This window comes from Corythoichthys intestinalis, chromosome 2 (assembly GCF_030265065.1).
Source record: "Corythoichthys intestinalis isolate RoL2023-P3 chromosome 2, ASM3026506v1, whole genome shotgun sequence".
NCBI lineage: Eukaryota > Metazoa > Chordata > Actinopteri > Syngnathiformes > Syngnathidae > Corythoichthys > Corythoichthys intestinalis.
Window position 1 is genome coordinate 36,748,520 of NC_080396.1, and position 15,082 is coordinate 36,763,601.

The 15,082-nt window shown below is 37.2% G+C and overlaps 1 long non-coding RNA gene across 1 annotated transcript; it reads right to left on the bottom strand.

The window, feature by feature from the left end:
* Window positions 1-4,914: 4,914 nt before the first annotated feature.
* LOC130911819 (uncharacterized) lies at window positions 4,915-6,388 on the bottom strand. Its single transcript, XR_009062483.1, has 3 exons — window positions 6,042-6,388; window positions 5,926-5,976; window positions 4,915-5,538 (listed from the first exon to the last, which is right to left on the bottom strand). It is a non-coding gene; the product is annotated as an uncharacterized LOC130911819 (long non-coding RNA).
* Window positions 6,389-15,082: the final 8,694 nt, after the last annotated feature.

A 15,082-nucleotide genomic window follows, 5' to 3' on the forward strand; every position in this document is an offset into this window, starting at 1 on the left:
AAACTTTTATTTATTTATATTTTTAAGTTTGATTTTTGCCTCAGCTAGCTATCAGTAAGCTAAACCGCGCTAGGCATTATGGGAAACGTAGTTTTGAACTGCTAGGTTTGGAAACATGCTGGTTGAATAGTTTGTCAGTTTATTTCGGTTTTTGCTTGTGTCCAATCTATAACATTGAATGAGAATATAAATTGAATGGGAATAACAATTTGTCAAGGACAATTGTCATGATAGTAATTTATAAAAATGTTTAGTTGGCACATAGCCTACTGTGTGTATGTGTATTAACTGGACTACATTTCTATGGGTCTGCATTATATATTATACGTGTGTGTGTGTGTGTGTATATATATATATATATATATATATATATATATATATATATATATATATATATATATATATATACATATATATATATATATATATAGATAGATATATAGATATTAGGGCTGTCAAACGATTAAAATTTTAATCGAGTTAATTACAGCTTAAAAATTAATTAATCGTAATTAATCGCAATTAATCGCAATTCTAACCATCTCTAAAATATGCCATATTTTTATGTAAATTATTGTTGGAATGGAATGGATAAGACAAACGACGGATATATACATACAACATACTGTACATCAGTACTGTATTTATTTATTGTAACAATAAATCCACAAATGGCATTATTAACATTCTTTCTGTTAAAGTGATCTACGGATAGAAAGACTTGTAGTTCTTAAACGATAAATGTTATAGTTACAAGTTATAGTAATTTTATATTAAAACCCCTCTTCATGTTTTCGTTTTAATAAAATTTGTAAAATTTTCAATCAAAAGTAGAGTTAATATAATAATAAGAAGAATAAAAATAACAATAATAAAAATAGAGTGAAAAGTTTTACGTGTATTTTGCATAGCTAAATTGATATGGAATGCCAGTTTATATAGCATTGTTGTTTAACTGTGTGTCAGAATAGGGCCTCATTACTATAGACTGAAGTGCTTTTCTTTTTGAGAACATTTTTTTTTTTTTTTTTTGAGATAGGAGTATTATTTTTGTTGTGCTTTCACTAAACGATACTTATGTTTGTTGTGAAGGAGAAGCTTATGCCAATAAACGGCGCGCCTGTGTCCACTCCCTTTACTGTATAACGTATACAGTGGGGAGAACAAGTATTTGATACACTGCCAAAACCCATTGCCAGTGTATTAAATACTTGTTCTCCCCACTGTATCTGTACATATCTTACCCAAAATAAAACAAGAGGCACATAATTGCCACTAAAAGAAAGAAAACTTACCGAAATATGTGTGGAGCACAAATAGCAACTTGCATTGCATTGTGAATACAGCATAAACGTCTCTCAACTACTAATTCTCCCACGTTTAGAAGACATAACATGAGTATGGAACGGCGCTGCCCCCAAGCGGCCGGTGGCATTCTCTTCACTCTTAATGTCTATAAACGGCCTCATTGTAATGTTTGAGGCAATATGCCAGCGGGTGCGTTAATTGCATAATATATATTAGGGCTGTCAAAATTATCGCGTTAACGGGCGTTAATTAATTTTTTAAATTAATCACGTTAAAATATTTGACGCAATTTACGCAGATGCCCCGCTCAGAGAGATTTAAATGACAGTACACAGTGAAACGCTCACTTGTTGTGTTTTATGGACTTTTGCCGCCCTCTGCTGGCACTTGGGTGCGACTGATTTTATAGGCTTCAACATCCAACATAATAATGGCGGGCTACTAGTTTATTTTTTGATTGAAAATTTTACAAATTTTATCAAAACGAAAACATTAAGAAGGGTTTTAATATAAAATTTCTCTAACTTGTACTAACATTTTTCTTTTAAGAACTAGAAGTCTTTCTATCCATGGATCGCTTCAACAGAATGTTAATAATGTAAATGCTATCTTGATTTATTGCTATAATAAACAAATACAGTACTAATGTACAGTATGTTGAATGTATATATCCGTCTTGTGTCTTATCTTTCCATTCCAACAATAATTTACAGAAAAATATGGCATATTTTATAGATGGTTTGGATTGCGATTAATTGCGATTAATTACGATTAATTAATTTTTCAGCTGCAATTAACTCGATTAAAAATTTTAATCGTTTGACAGCCCTAATATATATATATATATATATATATATATATATATATATATATATATATATATATATATATATATATATATATATATATATATATATATATATATATATATATATATATATATATAAAGCCTTTTTTTTTTTTTTCAACCTGCATTTTTCCAGCCAGAGTGAGGGGGCACACTTGAAATATATTAAAGTGATATAGGCATCTTTGAGTGAACTTCGAGTAAAATTCAAGTATCTTGAGGCCGGGCTGAGTGTCCTCTTTTTTGGAAATCGAAATATGGTCACCCTAGCTTACCATTGAAATGAAGATGGAAATCATAGAAAAATATAAGCATGGTGGCCGCGTCCATGAATTGGCTTGACAATGTGGCCATAGAATGTCTACAATCTCGACGGTCATCCTCCAACCTCCGTCGATGACAATTATTATGGTAGTAACATCGCCAAACAATCACCAGCTTTGTCAGGTTTTCAATCATTTATTTCAGAACTTGTACAACACAACATGCCTACTTTCCATCCCAGTTGAACAAAGTGTAAGTAAAAAGTCCTCCCTCGCTCTGTCAAGTGTCAAGTCAGCCACGCGGTGCATTCAGTTACACGCAAAACACATCCGCCACATTAAAACCCGATTCGGTACATTATTACAGGTATTACTATTATATTATTATTCCGATTTTTCACCATAATTTATTTGTTTTGCTCTGTTTAATTGTTATTTGCAATAGTACCAGCAGCATTTATTAAGGATTTAGTGTAGGTTTTAAGGCTGTGGAGCAAATTAATTAATTAATCGACATACGATGATTTCAATTTACAAACAAGCATACCCGTCAACCCGAGGCCAATGGCAATCTTACAAATAGTGATGCAAGCCCTTACAAATTGATGACTATCTTACAACGTTTTATATAGCGTGCAATATGAAACAAAAATAAAACTCAATTTTTTAAATAATATGAATTTATTAGTAATATTGTCACATATACCCTGGTGCAATCAAATAACAGTATCTTCAGCTACATCATGATGACTAAAATTTAATTAATTTGGGGATGGCGTGGCTCAGTGGTGGAGTAGTTGTCCCCCCAACCCAGAGGTTGTGGGTTCGATTCTCCACCCTGATGAACTCGCCTAAGTATCCTTGAGCAAGATACTGAACCCCGCATTGCTCCTGGTGCTGCGTCACCAGTAGGTAGATGGCGAGATAGTGTAAAGCGCTTTGAGCTCCTTGAAAGGTGGAAAAGCGCTATATAAGTATAACACCATAAAATTTAACAGTGACTTTGTTATAATTGTATGTAGCACTTTTGGCCATTTCTATCATGTCTTTTGATGGCTGCACTTCAGCTCGCAATTCAGTTTGACTTGAAGGTAGTTTGTTAGTGTGTCCAATTATAAATTGAAAAGGTCAATTGATAAAATTAACTACCGATGCAATCTTTGAGTCAGGGAACATTTATTTTGCTAATTCTAAGAAGTGATCAGCAATAGTTGCAGGCAAATTGTGTTTGGCAACAAATTGGCAAAATAAAATATCCGCTTTCGTTACTTTTCATTCTGCAGACTGCATCTTTATGACCAGTGTTGTTAATCTTACTTCAAAAAAGTAATTAATTACAGTTACTAAGTTATTAATTACTTCTCCCAAAAAGTAATTGAGTTAGTAACTCAGTTACCTGAATGTAAGAGTAATTAGTCTCTTGGCAAAGTAACTGGGGTTACCTTTCATGTTTTTGTTTTTTTTTATTTTAAAAAAAAATGTTTGGAAGTCCTTTAAAGGGGAACTGAAGACCTTTCCGGATTTTGGTGTAATTTTATGAATATAAACTTGGGACAAGTTCGTCAAAACAACCATGACATTATCAACACGTAATTGTAAGGATAATTTGCGTTTTTTTAGTTTTTTTGCACTCCGTTAATGGTCCCTTCGCAAACCCGGAAGTGTGACGTAGGCAACAGAAGACTACCCACAGCTAACATAGCAGCAACAACGATGTCAGTGATATTTCCACCAAAGGTAACCATTCAGGATCGCTCTTTCGTGACGGTACCGATGGCAAAGGCTCCCAGGAAAGATGAACTACAATTAATCCCTACATGTTTGAACCTGAGGCGTCAGATGACGGCGATTTACTTGACACAGCAGATGGCGTCATGACGCCAATTGACAGCTCGACACTTCACGAACGGGAGAGTGAGTGGTAAATCCAGCATCGTGATTTTTTTATTAGAATGCGATTACATGGTTGTATAATTTTCCATGCTCTACACATAGCTAAAACTGGATATTAGGTAATGGGACAGCTCCTACCGATCTAAATATGATAAAGCTAGCCCAAATGTGGCTAAATGAATGCTCTACACATAGCTAAAACTGGATATTAGGTAATGGGACAGCTCCTACCGATCTAAATATGATAAAGCTAGCCCAAATGTGGCTAAATGAATGCTCTACACATAGCTAAAACTGGATTTTAGGTAATGGGACAGCTCCTACCGATCTAAATATGATAAAGCTAGCCCAAATGTGGCTAAATGAATGATATGTTATTGATATTTCAAAATAAATGACCAAACCATTTTATTTTCCAGGTGTTGCTGTAAACCGTCAAGTAATTACCCTTCCAAGAGTATGCCTGTGTCATCAGGAGATCCCAGACGTGAGAGCCAAACTTGCGGAGGCTGAAGCACTGACAGGGGCATGAATTTCATTAAAAAAAATAAAACCATAAATTGTTAACAACATTGACACATTTTGTTGACTGTTTAATGTATTCTATTGGTATATAATATATTGTAATTATATTACATTCTGAAAAAATATTCAATAGGCCGCAATAATAAATGATACCAGGTTTATGTTGAATCAGCATTAGCTTTCGTTGTCAGATTGGGACACAACATGTTATACCAAGCACACAACGGCACACATCAAAGAGCATAATTTTAGTAAGCAACACAAAGTTAGGATAGCAACGGACTAGCGCAACATTGAAAAATGATAATGGCAGTGGGAAATATGTATTTACTCTTTTCTGTAGCATGAAGTGTTCTCTATACAAAGATAATGCATTATCATTAAAATATGAAGGTAACTTGATTTTTCTTTTAAAAAATGTGTACTGTATATATGACTAGTTTATGATTTCATATCATCAAAATTTGCTACATTTATTTCTCCTAAATCATTGTCATCTGATGTCGCAGACGGAAGAAATTCAGCATCTGGCAGGCCTCATAGGATCTCTTCAGTCGTCATCGCTGGACACCGCATCACTTCGGTCATCATATGACTCGACCCACTCTCTCTTGATTTTGGGAAACTGGGTGGCAACTGACTTGCAACGCTTTTTTCATCGTGTTGAGGGTTTCCGCCACTTAATTTTTTATGTTTGGCTTCCTGGAGGAAAAAAAAAATCACAGCAGCATGAAAATATTGGATGAATCCCAATTTTAATTTAATAATAATTTCTTGGTGATCAAATAATAATGCCCCAGTCATAGCAGCATCTATTTGATGCTATTGTTCCCTCTTCAAATAGGCAGACCTTGATGTTGAAATATAAAAAACGAGCCAAGGACCTATTTGGTGCTGGGGACATTTGAATTTACATAACACCTATTGATATAGTAATAAAATCACATGAGTAGACGACATGTCAGCCAACCTATCTACTTATGACAGGCCAACAGCAAAAAAAAAAAAAAAAAAATGTCGCACTTCAACAAACTGGCAGTAGGAGTCCCCCTCGTTTATAAAAAAAAAAGCCATTAATGTTCTACTTACGTCTTTGGAAAACCAAGGTTGCATTGTTGTAGGTTTTCAAAGCTGTCGTGGCTGAAATGATGAAAACAATGAGCCGATTGGGGACCTGTATGCATGCTAACAAAAACGGTCCAAACCTTTGCAGAAGTTTTTTTTTGGACCACTCCTAGAGTCTCGAGTCTTCCTGTGAGTAATTCATATCGCTACACATAGAGATGGCATGACGAATCCCGCGAGTAAAACCCAGAAAATGTTTGCAATATATGGCGAGGATAGCGTGGTGCTATATTTCCGTGTTCAGAGTGGTGGCGAGGCTTCCTGGAAGTTACGTCACGAGGTAGGGGTCGGCAGGACGGCGCGTCCCTCGTTGCTATGGTGTTGCTATGGCCATAACTCAAAAACTACGCGGTCAATTATTATTATTATTTTTTTTTATGTGACTTTTTGAGAGAGCGAATGACGCATTTAATACAATTCAACTGAGTAAAACACTTAAGAGCGAAATCTGAAAAGCTCTTCAGTTCCCCTTTAATATTGTGAATCAACCATTAAAGTTGTTAAAATTGCTCCTGTTTTTGCATTAGTTCCCTTCTGTCTACTTTTGACATGAGAAAGTTTTAAAACTGTTTCATCATTTAAAGATAGTCAAGATTTTGCCGATTTAGGAGTATTTTTGATAAAAAGTTACTTAGGTTCGCTAGGAAGGTTCACTACAACAGAGCCTTTCTGAGAAGTCCACTGCTTTAAGATGGCGGTTGCTTACTAACGCCGCAGAGTCTCATATGCGTATGATATCTAGTGTAGCATCAAGTGGGCGTAGATTGTAGGCTGTCGGCTACAGTCGGGAAATATTGGAGCCACCTAGCCTAGCATCGCGTCACAGCGTCACAACACTCTTCCCTCCTTTCCACTCCCGCTCTTCTTTCTCCGTGTCTGACTTTTCTCGCGACATTCAACCAACGTAGTAACGCACATTGTCTCATTGTTGAAACAGTGACAAAATCCAAAAGGAGAAAAAAATAATGTAATGCACGAAAAACGTACAGATTTTGAACATACAGCGTACACATTTAAAAATCAGTGATCACTTGTACAAAGTACGCCATAACCGTACAACTTGACAGGTATGTTGTAACAAGGTCCTGGAACGAATTAAATTCGTATGTAGAAGTAACACTGTCGTTTTTTGCCAGTCAAAGCGAGTTGGCTGAGTGGTTGGTTGGCGCCCTCTATTGACCGGCCGCCATTATTTCAATTTCAACTGCTAAACTGACCAAATAACTTCTGCTGACTTGGTACGTACACCCATGTTAGATTATTGTTTTATTTTCATTACCTTGGCAGAATGCCAAGACTGCAACCCGATTGTTGAACTAAGACAAGGGAGAACACAATCACCCCTTACAGGAGAGCACACATTTGCAATTATAATTTTTAATCACGAGCTCCAATCCAGCTAGGAGTCAAATTGATATTGACTTGAGTATGTAACGATAAAAAACCCTTGCTGGCCGTCCTGGCTCTGTGAGAGTGCAGCGGGGTGAGGCAGAGGAGGAGAGGGGAGGGGAGGGGAGGGAAGGGAGGTTCTGGAGCACTGCAGTGCAGATAAATTAATGCAGCAGTCGAGGCTGAGTCAGGAGCACACTCCCGATTTCGCCTCGTCTCTCCATTATATGCGGGCACAGCTGCCTTGGGATGCACATCACATTTTAAAAAATTATATACAAAAAATAAAAAACAGAAACGCCATCCCAGGAAAGCGATGATGACAATGTGGCATGATGGCGAAGTGATGTTGATGTCGCTGCTGGGTGAAGACACCGAAGTCGGACATACTCAGGTTTTGAGGCGCTTGAGGTGGGTCAGTGGCGGGAGGCAGACGGATCGCGCTGCACGGTGGGTGTGGACTGGAGCTCAAAGTCCTCCATGGGGAAATGGACGCACGACCTAATTTAAAGCGAGACATGCCCCGCCCTTGCCGACACGCGCGAATTTGGACACGTGGCTAGAGGCAGACATAATTTGCGCCTAAATTTATTATTTTGCGCGTGAGTAGTTTTTAAAACAATTTTTATGTGAGCGGAGCTCTATAAATGTCCGGAAAATATTATTTTGAGCAAACTCAGCGCTCATTATTACATCTTACATTACCTTCTTAGATGGTAAAATTACCGGACAATCAGACATAAAAAATGACAAAGTAAAATATAAGCAAAATTTATTTGAATCCTGTCTGAAGACCAGTAGTCCAAAACACAGTTGTTCCACATTAAAAAGACACGTTGGGCTTTCAGGAATTACATTAACTCTCAGGGACATGGTCAAGGCAGTGGACATCTATTCAAAAGTTGACCTTTAACTCTTTAGAGGGCAAGTGACTATTTTTGGTCATTTAAAAAAACATAAGAAAATATATATTGGCAATTATATTTTTAAATTATATATCATTGTATATATATATATATATATATATATATATATATATATATATATATATATATATATATATATATATATATATATATATATATGGTTGTACATTTCTAAATGAACACAAAGTTCACAAAAATCAAACTGATAAAAATTAAAATCAAAAGAAACAGACGTACACAACAGATTATGAACCCAAGTTTCCTCCAAGTTATCCTCAATACACAAGCTGCCTAATTTGTTAAAACAGACCCCCTCCCTGAGGTGTAAACAGCACATCACAAAAAAATAAAAAATAAAATAAATCCTTTCAATTCATTTAACGTATTCTGCAAAAATACATCTATTTCGTGTGGATTTGAATATGGCATACACATTCATTTTACTTAAAACAATGAAATTCCATACTGGATAAATGTCAGGGTGGGGGGCAAAGTGGACCCAAAAGCAGGGAAACAAATACGGAGCAAGGCACGCTGGCGGCAAACTAAAAAAATGTTTTAATGATAACTCACAAAAACACAATGTACAACAAAAAAGACTGTGGATCAGAAAGACAATATTCAAACAAAAGACAGGATTACCAATGAAAACTGTGGATCAAAATGTACTTAATCTAATCAAATCAGAGGAACAGGAACACGAGGGCTTGGAACGGATATCTAGTGTGGAACACCAGACTCACCGCTGTTCCAGCTATAGAGTCTAGCGACTGTTCAGCTGATCAAATTTCCAGGGCGGAGCAAGCCACAGCAAACAGACAGTGGACCAATCAGTGACGGGCAGGACGTGACGTTGGTAAAGCGACAAGAAACTCTAGTGTGAGGACGTAAACATACAAAGAGAGCGGAGAAGTTTATTCAACATGGCTAGCGCAAGATAGATTGTTTGTTTTAGCGACTCAATGTGTTTTTGGTCATTTAACACTGAATTTACCGTGGATAGGAACATATTCTCTGCTTTCCCATTCACCATCTGTGTTGTTGTGGAGACGACTTACAACGCACATGAGTGACGTTGCCCATTGAGAACACGTCACGGAAATAAACGAATCTGATTGCACGGACGATTTCGTTCGGGCTTGAGATGCCAATAAGGAGCTGGGTCCCAGACTCTATAGCTGGAACAGCGGTGAGTCTGGAGTTCCAGGCTACCGGATATTGACATAGACAATGACCGAACAAGAACAAATAGCACATGGGGAAGTTCAATACAGACATGGGGTAACGAGACAATGAGGCACCGGTGGATGACACAAGAGGCAACTGATTGATCAACACACAAGGAGGTGAAATCACACACAACAGGTGAAATCAATGGATAATCACATGACAAGACATGCTAGGGCACAAAACTAACACAACTTAACTCAAGGCATGACCAAAAAATTGCTGACTAGGAAGACTTAATTCTCAGATGGAAATATAAAATGGAGAAACATTATTAGTCTTGGAGCTAAAATATATATTGTTTTATTCACAAATACAAATAGTTTACATCTTTGAATAAATCCTGGCAAACATAGCTACTATGCCATTACTACTAATATTAAGGTTTAAAAATAAAAAAAAAGTCACTTTAAGTCAGGATATTCATGCATGCTTCTGGGATATGCTTTTTAAACTTCTGCGCTTTGCCATTGCTGTTCAAGACACCTGCAATGAAAATCCAAGAAGAGTTACAAAATTGGATTAAATGATGAATCACTGGAATGCTTTCCCTGCTCTACTTTTCCATTTGACAATTTAGAGCTTACCCTTCTCTTTTGGTGTGGACCAGCCATGCCACAAAATCTTTGGCTTTCATTTTATCCAAATGACTGATCAGGTCATTGGTGAAGGTCCCCTCAGAATGTCTCTTGTAGTTCTGGATTATGTTTTGTTCTTTTTCAATTTTATATAAATGCCATCTAAGGGGAGAAAAAAAAGCATGAATTGAGGACAAACCTTCTGCTTTGATATCATCAAAAATTTCAATTTAAGAGGTGATTATCCAGTAAATACAGATTGGCATTGTGGATGAGAATCTGTTCTCAATTGCCTTACCTGGATAAATAATCATTAAAAAAAAAAAAAAAAAAAAAAAAGTACCGTATTACCTCAGTACCTCTCTTTTGTCCAGTATAATCTCTTCATTGGTATAAAAGAAGAAAGGGACGAGCATGAGCCACATGAGTAGGATCATCTTCCAAATCATCTCGTCTGCACAGAAGCACAAAGATACTTTCTAAAATAAACTTATCCCCGCAGTCTGGAGCCTTTGAAGGACAACAGCTCAACTTGGGCAGCCTTGGTTGAAGCCAGCGAGAAACTGCGAGAGTGGACACCAGAGGATGTCCCTGCAGATGATATGATCACTTTATTTAGTAAAGGCTGCAGGTGTCTTTCAATGGCCCCTGTTAGAAGATGACCTCCTTGCTCATTATGGATGGATCGAAATCACAGCGGCATGTGGTGATATCCACACAGGGCATTGGTCACCCTGGCTTTTTGAGACAGCAGCAGGTGTGAGAAAGTATCACATCCTTATCTACACCGAGTTTGCCTTTTATAGATTTGACGTAAAGCAACCCTTCTATCATTGACATGAAGAATTTAAGCTTTCATTTCAAGGTACTGTAAAATGGAGGTCAAAATCAACTTATTTGATTCAGCCTAAATAAAGAACGTTGTTGACAAGCCTATTAAATTTTCATGATTAAAGTAATTGCAAAGTATCTGCATTATGGCCTCAAAACAGGGAAAAATAATAAATCCGTCAGGTCTCAGACAGTGTAGGCCAGAGGTCGGCAGCCTGTGACTACACGTCACATCATTGGTCATACTCTTCTCCCCGTGAGTGTGTGTATATACTGTATGTGTATGTGCATATATACTTTATATATCAGTGTATGTCCTGTACAGAGGTGAGTGTGCTTTGCCGTTGCGCACTGTGGTCACTGCTCAGTGCGTAGTGGCAGTCATGAGACCAATTATTTTTGATGATATGTTGGTCATTTCTCGTGATCTTTCCCTTTAATGAGAGTGAACAAGTGGCAAATGTCAGGAACTGACAAGAAACAGTTTGGACATGGCCAAATATTTTTGCAATTGATGATACTTGGAAATAGGATGAACTAAATAGGATGTAACAGTAGTAGTAAAAAGATTAAAAGCTGTTTATTTGATGAATATTTACATTCTAAATTATAGCAGGGGTTCCCTTAAAGACCAAATTTGAAGTAAGGTTGGCCAACCATGTTTTTGAATAATATCAATGACTAAACAATTATAAGCATATTTTCGTTTTTTTTTTTTTTTTAACGCAACCCTTTCAGATTCATTGCTTAACCCATAGCAACGCCCTTGACAACGAAAATGCTTTTCTTCCACAATCTTTGGAAATTACGTCACACAGAGAACTGCGAGGGAAGTCCGCCATAGAACAGTATTGTTGCATTACTTCTCGGTAAGATGCCACGGTGGTCTGTGGCGATGTATTGTTCTCAATCTAAAGAAAAGTTGTATGAGTGGCCAAAGGATAGCAGGGCACGTAAATGGACATCTTTCGTTCGCACAAAGCGAATGAATTTCACGCCATCATCGAGTAGTGTTCTCTGCTACAAACACTTCGAAGATGCCTGCTTCCTCAACCGGTCTGCTTATGATCAAGGATTTGCAAAAAAGTAAGTGTGATTTTTGGATAGATGACTGATGACTTTGTCAAAGCAGAGCTGCCGACTGTTGTGGAATGAACAGTACAAGGTAGCTACGTTAGCCGAAAGGTAACTCGAGGCAAAACCCCGATCGTGTTGTGGAATGAACAGTAGAAGCTAGCGACGTTAGCCGAAAACTAACTCGTGGTAGTCCCCGATTATAGTTGTATTGAGTTCATTTTGCCTACACTTTTAAATTCGTCAAAACTTTTCTTTTATCCCGGGCAATAATCGGTGTTTATTTACCTGACATGTATCGGCGAACACTTGCGCCTTCGTCAGAGGGTCCGAAGGCGGAAGTGTTTGCCGAAACATATCAGATAAATAAAAGCTAAAGTTGCTAGCTTCTACTGTTCATTCCACAACATGATCGGGGATTCGTCAAAACTTTTCTTTTATCTCAGGCAATAGTAGGTGGTTCATTTACCTGACATGCTTCAAATCATAAAAATAATAACAGCCTATATCATACCAATCTTGTAATCTCGATGGGTCTTGTCTCCATTCCATGTCAGGTAGTTTGGGCACATTGATTTGCATCCTGATTAGCATCTGGCTAACACATGTACATAAAATTCCAACCTGCTCCTCTTCCTCCAACTCTTCAAAAACTTGGATCTCCTCACTTGCGCTCAATCTATTGCTTATATCGCTGTTTGAATCATTGTTTGAAGGGCTTTGTATGGCGGCCATATGGAGCGCTGCCATCGCTGTTCTCGGTGTGACGTATCACTTCCGGGTTTGTCCCCTTTCAGGCTCGAACTTCGGAAAAGCGATTATTTTGTCAAATATACAACATATAAATTATTTTTTCATGCTTTATTTGTTGGACAATGTTTAATTACTTTAATTGTGACCCTGTTTGGCATTTTATGAAATTACTTCACATTTGGTCTTTAAATATGCAGTAGCAAATATAGTAGTACTAATGTATTACCAATAACAGGCGGCACAATGACTGAGTCGTCCTCCTCATCCTCCAATTTTCCTTACACGTGCCTGACCCCAACTATTGGCAGCTAAATAGTTCAATTAAATGCTCTTTATACAGATTATATAAATAAAGAATATAAACTGTGCTTCTAAGTCCAAACCACTAGATGTCAGTCTTGATTAGAGTACCCCACTCTGCTCTGGCGTCTTCTCGCTTCTATATTTGCATTCTCGCAAAATTAATATGCTGAAATCAATCCAATATCTGTATTTAGGCAGCTGTAGATTGTGTGTCTAAATAAATGAATGACTGAACAACGAATAAACTCTTTTTGACCAATGTACAAGAACACGATTGCCCTATTGAGCATATATTTTAGATTTGTTGAAGTGACCTTCTTATACCGTTTGAGGATAGTACAGTTGTAGCCTACCTATGTTTGTGTCAGTGTTATTCCTAGAGAGAAGACATGAAGATGAGCGTTGAACTCATCTAGCAGCGGGTCATTTGTAGTCATGCTTACATGATGCCACGCAATGTCACTGGATTCCTTGGTATAGATATGTACACTTTCCCTTGAACACCAAAGAACTGCTTAATATCAAACTAGAATATAAACTAAGTCATGACTGATTGATTAATTGATTTGAGTTCACTTTCATGCTGTTTATTGTTATTTTTATATTTTATATCAGCATAGTTTGTTTCCAATAGTGATTTTTAAAGTCTCATCGATCAACTGGCAACCTGTAAGAACATTAATTGAAAGCAATATTTGATTATTATGATTATTATTATTATTTCCATTAAAGAGAACATTAAAAAAAGAAAAACTGTTAAAAGCAAATAAAGGTAAGAGTCCATCAGGTGCATGCCCAATGACACAGATTATTTGAAGATTTTCCCGATCCAGGTATGCCAAATTCTCATTGGTTCTTTTCTTGTTTTCACCAAAATGGTTAAGAGTGTTAATCCCTTTTTTACAATGATCTCTGTGTTAAAGTCTATACGATTCATTCATTTTGAAACACATTTTTAAAATAAATTAAAGCTGATCCTGCATACTCAGTATATATTAATCATTTGTCAATGTATCCTATGAAAAAAAGATCATCGAAAACCTAATTCTCAAAGTATATAATGACAAGAGACCAAAACGCTTTGTCAATACCTTATAAAGAACAACTTGATAACAGCGCTATCCAATTTCTCTCCAATTGGTCCAGAGAAGACCAAATTGTACAGCAACAGGCACATCTAAGAAGTGAGTGACAGAAATCCTCACCAGTGGCTTTAAAAAAAAAAATCTCAGAGGGAACAATAAATCGAATCAACTAGCAAGCAAACAGTTTGGTATCGGTTCATTCCATGTCTCACAAATGACAGAATTTCAATTTCCATCCCTAAAAATACTACGGAAGGACTGACAAAAATGACAAAATTTTTACACAGCACAACTACTGAAGTGAAGTGACAAAAAACACATTGTTTTTTTTTAATTATTGGCCTCGGCTTACAACTCATTACATAATTTTAGGAGTAGTTATTTTGTAAGTAATAAACAAATGAAACTGCTTCCACAGTGGCATTCCTTCTTGCAGGTTAACAAAGTCAGTAAAATGGCTGCTATTCTTGATATAGGCCACATCCAACATCAAATAGCTTCACTGCTGAAGCAGATCAGGCAGTTCAAATGGTGCAGAAGCCAAAACAATAATGCTATCGCCCAGGTCTGCCGCAGCGGAGCCTCAATTTATTTAGTCTGTTAATGATAGGCTATCAGATTGCTATCTCCTGCTTGTTCCCCTCCGCTGCTCCCTGCTCTCGCCTGGAGGATTGTTGTTGGTGAGCATCTGGAGGCAGGCTGTTGAATGGGCTCTATTATGGATGGGCCCCTTGCTTCAGCGACCGCACTTGGGGCACGGACGTCCGAGTGTGCAAATGGGGAGGCTTGGCTGCTGCAGTCGGGGTAAAGGGACAAATGTAAGGCATAGATTGCAGTACAGGACATGCCAAAGTTATCCAATTTGGAGTTTCACCAAAATACTTGTTTATAAAAACTTAAACTCTTCCATATTTTATAACTCTTGCCATATCCTACAATCTGTCAGCACACCTCT